Raw genomic sequence first — 9898 nt, 5'->3', positions numbered from 1 at the left:
ATGAGGCAGAATGAGCTCTGACAGTAGTTGAGAAAACAGTCTCACCACAAAGTCCATTAGTAGCTATCTGGAGTTTTCAAAAATCAAAAAATTCAAGAGATCTTCATCAACAGATGAAGTTTGGCAAGGATTTTTATAGATTTGTATAACTTCACATTTTCATTGTTTAAGCAGTTATACAAAATGGTTTCCACTTATCGCATTTTTTCCTAATTATCGTGATGTGCTCAAAAAAGACGACCTCCCATCACTCTGCAGAAAACAACAAGCTGATAACCACACAGTAACAGAAAAAAGTCTAAAAAGTCTTGAAATTAGTTCAAACAAAGAGTCAAAGAATCAAAGAGGTTTTCATGAGTGCTTAAGGCAAAATTAGTCTCCTTCACATCTGCAGACTGAACAAGACTAAAAGGTCTACTACCACACAGGCTGTAAGGAGGTACAATGGTGCTTCAAGCTAAAATAGCATTGCCAACATGCTCACAATGATAATGCTAACATATGATGTTTAGCAGGTTTCCCATGTTCCTTGTTGTAGTTTTGGGTGTTAGCATGCTAATGTAGCCCACTCCTGATAATTACACCGTAACTAGGTTTGTAAGGAGCTCAGAAATATAGACTAAAAGAACCATAAATGAAACACAAGGTAAGTTGCAATTTAAAACCTTTAGTGAAATGAACTTGCAGGTAGTAATTCACAGCATGTAAATAACAGGTTCATTAAAAGATTAAAAATATAAAGAAAAGGGGCCCTTTGAAATAAGTCTTTAGTGTATGAAAAGCCAATAAAGTCTATTATCTGTGATCATTTTCAGTCTTTTTAATGTCCGTTGTCCCCAAGCGTTGTCTGTGACTGTCCGGTGACAGTTTTCTGGAATAGTGGGCACTCTTTGTGGGTGTGTGGGAGTCCTGGCGACTTGCACCACCCTACCACCAGGTGGAATATTCGATGACTCAACTCTGGGCTCCAGGTTCCAAGTACAGTTTTACTGGGAGGCTCGTCATCAGTAGGAATGATCTCCAGGGGTGTTTCTCACTATTTCCATACGACCGGACCTGATGGCAAACAGGAGTTTAAGATTTTATCCGATCTATTTGCTGCACAACATTCACACTAAAGCATAACAATGACAATGTAACATTAACCACATCACATACAATATTATACTCAATGATAACATTTCCATGCCTGGCATTACACTCTAGTTCAAAAAACTTCTCATGTCTCAAGAGCAATATCTAAATCATTGTACCATCATAACAGCACACATCATTGTACACTATAGTACTGATTCTAAAGGAGTTTTTTAAGGACCAGTCCTAGCCTGGTCAGATGCGTACACGAACTGATGAAGCCTCTTGGATGAGAGGTGAAACGTCTTCTCAGACAAATAACCTAGTCCAGTTGTTTTCGATTTAAAAAAAACTCCTTTAGGATACTATGACCTGGACAAATGAGAATATACACAGGCTTATAGTACTGATTAGACAATACAAAAAACAAAAATATTATGACAATAGCTGTAAGCTTTACCTTAATTTAATATCAGGAAATATTTAATCAATATCATCATGTTACATATGGCCCTGCTATAATTAGCAATGCCCACTCTCTGATGAAAATACAGGTGACATTAAAATACTCTCACATCTCCCACAGTAAAATATTAACACTGCAATTTAAATATTTACATCTTAAACATCTGCCTTAAACATTGCTGCTACAGCACAGTCAGCAATCAATAACTCCGGCCGCACATTTCTCCAAACAACTCCACAGAGGCCACGCAGCGCCGCACACACAAATAACAACATTAGCACCACGCTGCTAGCTTACCGAGACAGCTGGAAAAGACAACACCGGACTTCCAAACTTCCGGTGTGCTTCTACTTTACTCTTCTGTGTTGGCTAGTTAGCTGGTAGGTTTTACTCACAGTTTACTTTTTAATGCTACTTATCAATCCCCCCCCGTCGCCGTTACACGAGCACGTCTCATTTCTGTCTCTCACACAACCTTGATTGTGCAGGTACTTTGTGTTCCACCTGTCATGTTCAACCAGAGGTGGGACTTAACCAACTATGATTACTGAGTGGCTGATCATTTGTTCAACTGAGATGAAAGCACTATTTGTTCAACAAAAAACGAAGTAACTTTATATTCATATTTTAACCCTTTATTGTCACGGGGTTACTCTAACATGTGCTAATTAGTGCTAAAAACAAAGTAGAGCTGAGGCAGATGGGTATGGCAGTTATTTGGTCACAGACCAAAATGTTGGACAGAACTTTTAACCTGTACCTGATTTCATGATTATCCATCCAATAGCTGTTATGACATTTCATATAAATTTTTTTTTTTTAAAAGTCAGGTGTTAACAAAGTCTATACTTCATCCTCGGGAAAACAATGTCTGTACAAAGTTTCATCATGGTTCATTCTTGCAATATTGCAGAGATATTTTAGTCTGGACCAAAGTGATCCCTGTAGCCAAACGGCTACCATGGCTTGTTTATGTGAGAACATATGAGTCTGAACCGGGCAGAAGCCTCATTCATATCTGCATATTAAAAAAATGAGCTCATGAGCAAGTGGTAACTTCAATGTTGTGATCTGGTCTCCTCTCCCACCTGTCTGAAAAGCAAAAACAGAAGAACAATAGCCCTCCTCCTCACCACCACCAGCCACCAATTAACCATGATCAGAGTTTAGCAGGTCACAATTGGTCAGACAGGCGGCCTAAAGGGAAACACGCGCACAGATATCCCTACACACACATCTCCGTCGCAGCTGCTCCACGGTGGGTCCATCACTAAACAAATAGCGTGCAGTTAATTCCCTCTCTCAGCAGCCATCGCTGTGACGACTGCAGTCATGGCTGTGAGTGGCAGGCGTAGTCATTAGATCCCTGGATACCCCCACTGGCTGCTCTTTTCACCCTCTTTTATGTGTGTGCATGTGTGTGTGTACTGAGTGGTGGTGGTGGTGGCGGTGGTGGGGAGGGAGGGTTACAGAGGAGCAGTGATGGGTGTCAGTACTGAGGCCTGGTCCAGTCTGCTGTGGCCTGGTGTGACAGCACTGCCGCCTGACCACCCCACCCCTGACCCCCTCTCTCCTGCCTGCATCGCCCGGAGAGACGTGGAGGGTGATGGGGACTGGCACCGCAGGGGCCTCCCTGGCTGGTGCCTTTGCTGGTGGTCTCCGTGGCCTATTAGTGTCCTGCTATGGGCCTGTCAGACTGACAAAACAGGGGCCTGTCAAATTAAGTAGGGGCTGAATATCGAAGATATGTATTCAAACGCACCAAGGGGAGATGGTGGCGGGGAGGGGTGAAGAGAACCAGGATGAGGAAACCACCGGTGCTAATGTCGATGCTAAGTGAGAGTGACAGGTTGAGAGCTGATCGGAGGGTGAGGACGGAGAGAGAGAAAGAGAGAGAGAGAAACAGTAACAGTAGTTGATAATGGTGGGGTGGTTGTCCTGAGGAGACTTGTTAAGGGCCAGTCCAGACAGAGCCAGACAGCCACCATTCCCAAGGATCTGAACACAGGTAACTGCTCCAAGTTTGGCCTGAACAGCTTGGAGTTACAGTACTTCCACTTAATGAGATCAGACTGATGAGCTCTGTGTGCAGGTGTGTGTCTGTGTATATGCACCGATGAAGCATCCCAAAGCACAAAAGTCTTTACTGGAACAATAACTATTTCCTCTGTCGGCCATTACATGTACCCAAGGCTCTGATGAAAAAAAACAAAAAACAAGCATTTATCCGGGCACCAAAGGCATCTTTCACAATCTTCTCATATCATTGCATCGTGACTTAAACTTTTTGTCTCTTCATAGTTTGTGTTACTTCACCTCTGGAGACACATTGGCTCCTCGTGCTTCAGGCCAGGCCATTATGAAGCCGTACACAGTGCACTAAATCTCAACAATATTGTCACAGTGTTACAAAACGGCTCAGCTCAGTCACCGCACATGAGGGTTTCCGCGTTGGTTGGCTTCTATCTCTGGGCTTCATGGTGCGCTCAGCTCTCAGACGAAGACACTGAAACACAGGAGCCGGTGAAACATCAGCAGCAGGAGCGTTACGGCAGTTGTATGACAAAGCCCTGTGTGAGCATACATGTGTGTGTGTGTGTGTGTGTGTGTGTGTGTGTGTGTGTGTGTGTATTGCGAGGGGAGCCGTGACAGTGCCTGTGTGTTTTCGGGAAGAGCTGCGACTCTCCCTCTCATGTCGCTGCGCGTTGCTGAGACTGAGAGGCTGATGCACAGTGGCAGCTCCCCCCTCGCAGCCACAGGCCTGCCCAGAGCCACTGCAGATGATAGTTTTAATTGCTTTCAATCTTTCAGGCTAGTCCCTGCCCAGTGGCACAGAGTGCTTGTGTGTGTTTGTGCATGTGTGAGATCGTGATTCTCTGTGTGTTTCTGTGTGTGCGCGCATGTGGTGTGTTCATGTTAACAGTTATTGTCTGTGGATGCTGTACACATATGTGGTGTGTGTTTGATGGATGTGTTTGTCCATTATGAGAGGAAAATTAACAGAGAATTAAGGCCTCGCAGTGATACATCTGATGCACACGTCTGCTGAAGAAGACGGAGAAAAACATATGTTCATCAGACTGCCTGCACTGTGAAAGCCAAGCAACTCAATGCACATAAAAAAAAGGTGAAAGGACAGAGTGGATGATTAAATAGATCCCTCTTTCCATAAAGGTTACGTGTGTTTATAAATAATAAAGTTCAGGGTTTTCATGCAAAGACCTCAAAACACGCACTCACATCCTTAAAAGCATTTTAAACACGGCGAACTACAAAACCAACTGATCAATAATTCAGAGCGAAAGTCGAGCTGGCATAACGGAACATAGCAAACAGCCTGCAATTAAAATGACAGTCTCATGTGTGAATGAAATAATTTCTCTACTACGACTAACACCTACAGTCGAGCAGAATGATGTGAAGTGGAGCAGCAATATTTCTGTCTGTACTGTGGAGTGAAATTCGACCAGACTGTGAACTGATCTTACCTTTGAGCTGATCTATGAATAAAATGTGTTAATATTTCTATATGAGACTGAGCGTACATCAGTCCTGTATAGTCCCTGATGGTCGATAGGAAAGGTCATTCATTCAGGTTGATCATTCTGAAGACAACATGGTTTTACACGTCAAAATTAACCAGTGGCAACAAAACAAGAAACAAAAAAACATGTCGGCTATTTTTGAAAAGTGACGTCCTGGAGTGTTTCAGGAATCAAAGGGAATATTTCCATAATGTGATTGTGGTTTTACAAGCTACACTGTAGTTGCTACTGGCAGTGAACATCATATGATATACAGTACTTCACTTTATATACCCTTTTCTTTAATTAAATCTAATTGATTTTTTTCTTGAGTTTTGAGGATAGGAGGTTTTTGTAGCAGTTATTGTATATGTCTGTGAATGTCTGTGTACATATCATCTAACAACTATTTAATGTGCAAACACAAATATGGTGCATAGCTCAACATTTTATTATATATTCATACATTTTTTTTACTGGCATTGCAATACACAAACAATTAAAGCTTATACAAATTATGTCACTGAAATAAATTACAGTAAAAACCATGACACTGTTTTTTAGTATTAGTGAGCTTTAGTATAAGATTAATTTTACATGATATAAGGTTGGAGATAAAAAAAAAAATTTAATTAAAATTTTATGATTTTTTTCTGTCTGAGTTTCAGCTCCTGTGGTACAACCCAATCACATGACATTTGATAAAATAAAACCCTGGACTGGTCAGTTCTACAGACATTAATAAAGAAAGAGTCTGTCCTGCTGTCTGGGGGAGATGTTGAGAACCAAATATAAACATGGGGAACATTTTGTTCAGCTGAGAAAAGATTGAGCACTGAGTGGCAGTATATCATATTCAAGCTTTCTTCATAAATCCATTCATTTCCAGTGTCCATGTCAGTCTTTTCCATAAACTCCACACTATGTTGCTTCAATTTTATTTTGTAGCTTTAACAGCGAAAGAGATTAATCAGATTCTGTCTTTTGTAAATGAAACGCCGCTTCACTCATCAAAAAAGAGAATGAGGAGTTGAAATTGTTCATTGATCCTTTAAACTTGAGAAATAACAAAAGTGTAATCACATGACAAATGAGCTCATAATTCATCTTGCTCACATTCAAAAAAAAAAAAAAAAATGAAACTGAGAATAACAATATGAAGCTCTCAGCTGACCTAATATCAACTGTCTCTGAACTGCTTCCGCCGATGAAACCACAGTACATCCTCCACTGACCTACTGCTGGAAACATGCAATCCATTTACACTGGGGCACATGTACAACAACCCCTTTCCTCCCCGCTAATCCTTTCATATCTACACACACACACACACACACACACACACACACACACACACACACACACACATCTGGCCGGGGGGTAAATTAACTAACATTCCCACAGAGGCTAATCTCCATCCATTTAGGGGTCTGTAATATTTAATCAGGAGGCCCTGGACCGTCTCCCAGCGCCACACGCTGTGGCACAGTTCATATGTTAGAGTAGAGGCCAGCCCAGAGGCGACGGAGGGGAATTCACTGCTAAAAGCCACAATGCATTCAACCACAGAGCCTCTCGCTCTCGTTCACGCTCTATTCCTGCGATCCTTTGGGGTGGAGGAGATAGGAAAACAGTAACTGTAATGGTATATTTGGGAATTTTGGCTGCACTTTTATTTTTGTTATTATTGTTGAATATATGTGCATATTGTTAGAATAGATTGTTCACTTTTCATTTCAGTGTATTTTCAGTTGATGATCAGATATTTCTTATTTTTTGCTGAATCTGTTTATAGTTAAATCTATATGTTGTCAAAATTAATGCACTACAGAGTTCAAGCCTAAAGAAATGTATTTTACAATTATATAAATCTAGAAAAGAAGCTCATCCAGTCCTGCTTAATAAATTACTTAAACAATAAATTACACATCAAAAATGAAATTAAATCAAGAGAAACTCCAGTGATTATTATTGCACTTCCATAAGAGACACATTTGCAAAACAATAGCCAAAGTCAATGCTGCAGATATTCTGACTTTTGGTCCCCAGTGTGCGTAAACTTCCAAAAACAATGGGTCGTGCATTTCCCATAAAGCAATTCAGTGATGTCTTTCAGATTATACCCTCATTGCTCAGTAAACACATCTGTGACACTCCTCAAAGCAGTTCGTCACACAGACTTTCTGCTTAAAATTTAAAGTCAGGGATCCAAAAAAAAAAAAGGCTTGTTTTATTTGCGCCATTTTGTGCCTGTATTTGTAAAGCATAATAAATATTCTTACGTTTCTGCATGTGGGGCCCCTTTAATCCCCTGTCAGCTGAGTAATCAACTAATTGTTTTATCACTAAATGTAATGCAACGAAACCATAATTTACGACCTCGAATATGATTTTTTCATATTTGATAAAGGGTTTATTAATCACAGGGCTGTTGTTTTGTCGGGTTTTCCTCCTATTCTGTCGCTGCACACCCACACTGTTTCAGTATCAGTCCTCCCGACACAGGACATGCAGTACAGTGTGATCATAGACAGACAGTGCGGTGTTAGCCGTCCTGCCTGGAGGTATCACACCGGACACAGCCAACTGCTCTCACACTCACACACAGTAAAGGTCAGGTCTCGCACCATCAGTGTGAAAAGCCTGAGCTGAAAAGGGTATAGCCCATCTGTTTTTAACAGTTCAGGACTGTTGATGCTTGAGTGTGTGTGTGTATGTGTGTGCGTGTGTGTGTGTACAGTACGTACAGTGTGTGCTTGACCTGACCTGCAGCAAAAAAATTGCCGTCTGCTGAGATTTTGTGTTTTATAAACATAACATTTGCGTTCCTAAGTGTCGAGTGATAAAAGTGCTGTGTGTGGCCATTGTAATGCCTGCGCCCTGATTCAGACTGACTGTAATGGGGAGGCCTGGTGAATTTTTCATACAGCCCAGAGGGGGAGGACGAGTGACCATACTGGCAGAGTACAACCTCTCAGAGAGAGAGAAAGAGAGGGAGCAGAAGGGTGAAGGAGGAACTTGACATTCAGGCCGCAGCTTCACCTTCCGTCAAGCTCTCGGTGAACACAAACTTGAAAAGATGTTAAAGTCATGATCATCTTTTAATCAAATCCCTCTGAAAGTGTAATTTTCACTAAATATTTTTCACGAACAAAACAAGATACAACAAAACAATAAGGGAATCAAGGTAGAGAAATCTTTTTGACCTCTTGTGTGGCTTAAACCAAAGATGCTTGTATGTGAATCCTACTGACAGGTCACTTTTAACTGTGAATTATTTGAAGTTCAGTGAAGTAAAGTGTTTCCAAAAATGCTTTTATGACTCAGTTTGAAAAAAGGGAATACTACAGTAGTAGTAGATAGTACATATCTCGGCTTTGTTAATGCACTGACTCCAAGAAGTCGATGTGTAAAATATTTCCTGTATTGTTTTGGATTAATCTCTGATCATCTGTCATGTACTACATTTAAGAAACAAGAGCAGCTTCATCCGGATGATGCTTTGTGGGCCTCATGAACAAAAGCAGGCTGAAAAATGCCCAAGATCTTAATTTAATGGGCTGAAATTTCTGCAAGAAAGCTCTAAAAAAATTATCCATCTGTTCAATGCACACATGCCACAGTTCAGTCAGATAGCTTGTAGCACTGTCTTGCGTATGCAAATATGTTTTGCCTGGAAATCTATTTGGAGTTGCTCGAAGGAATCCAGAACGGCCCTCCTTCTGTCTCCCCTCTCCGGCTCACGCTGGGCTCCCTCTTGCCGTCTATCTCCTCTCGTGTGGAAAACATTTTCACCAGCTCCACACGCATGGACATACAGTCAGTGGCACCGCCTTACCTCAGACTGCCTAAACCACCATGGGCCAATATGCAGATCTCACAGGCCCACACTGGCGGCCCTGTCCGCAAGCAGGACGAGGAGCCCTGCAAGTGTTTGCTCAGTTGGATAAAACATGCAATACAGGGACACAGAGGGAATAATTATCCACTCTGTGAAGAGACCACTGATTGTGTCCTTCTGTTGAGGACGTTCAGTCCTTCTTTTGGGCAGAAACAGAGGCGTGTGTGGCCCCAGAATACAACCTGTCTGCAAAAGTCAATTGTCATGAAATCGAAAGGTTTCAAGTGTTAATAAAACAAAAAAATATTTGTATCAACTACTTACTTTCTACATGGTCTCTTTTTTTGTAAGGTGTTATATGATTAACAAAATACTACTGCACATTCTTTTTAAACTGTAATCACTGAAACACTAAAACACTAGAATGATTTAATAAAGTTAAGTTTATACAATTTTTTCATGTATATGTACGTATGAAGAATTAGTGCCCCTTTTGGGCAGAGATGCAAAAAGAAGGAAATAACAGACCGTGTGTGTGTGTGTGTGTGTGTGTGTGTGTGTGTACCAGAGGGCTGAGAGGCCAGGCTTGGGCAGATGGTCCACAAAGGTGTTACCACACAGTGAGTGGGCACTGGGATTGATGCATTGCAACATCCAAGAAGGTGGAACATTTGGCTGCTGACCCGCAGTCAGAACTCATTGGCCCTGCCTTCTCCTTATTTAGCTGCAGCGAGAGAGCCGACGGGTGATTTGGTCAGAATAAACACACACACTAGAAACGCAGCACTTTCCCACCCTCAAGGGAGCCTGCATGGGCTGTGTGCACTGGAAACTTCCTCCCTCGTCTCTGCAAGGAGGTCACAATGGTGGTGCAGGCAGGGAGGATGAGTGCACAGAGCCATGGAGACGAACAGAGACGGCACACAGGAACTTAGGGTTACTGTGTTACACTTGGATGGAGAAGATCTGACCTTGGGCTTATTCTGAGGGGCC

General features: G+C 41.8%; 1 long non-coding RNA gene across 1 annotated transcript; it reads right to left on the bottom strand.

The window, feature by feature from the left end:
* Positions 1-647: 647 nt before the first annotated feature.
* Positions 648-2032, bottom strand: LOC130162541 (uncharacterized). The gene is made up of 2 exons (XR_008826280.1): positions 1838-2032; positions 648-1056 (listed from the first exon to the last, which is right to left on the bottom strand). It is a non-coding gene; the product is annotated as an uncharacterized LOC130162541 (long non-coding RNA).
* Between the last annotated feature and the right edge of the window lie 7866 nt (positions 2033-9898).

The sequence above is a fragment of the Seriola aureovittata genome, chromosome 21 (genome assembly GCF_021018895.1).
Source record: "Seriola aureovittata isolate HTS-2021-v1 ecotype China chromosome 21, ASM2101889v1, whole genome shotgun sequence".
In the NCBI taxonomy this organism is placed as follows: Eukaryota; Metazoa; Chordata; class Actinopteri; order Carangiformes; family Carangidae; genus Seriola; species Seriola aureovittata.
This window is presented reverse-complemented; position numbering and strand designations above follow the sequence as displayed.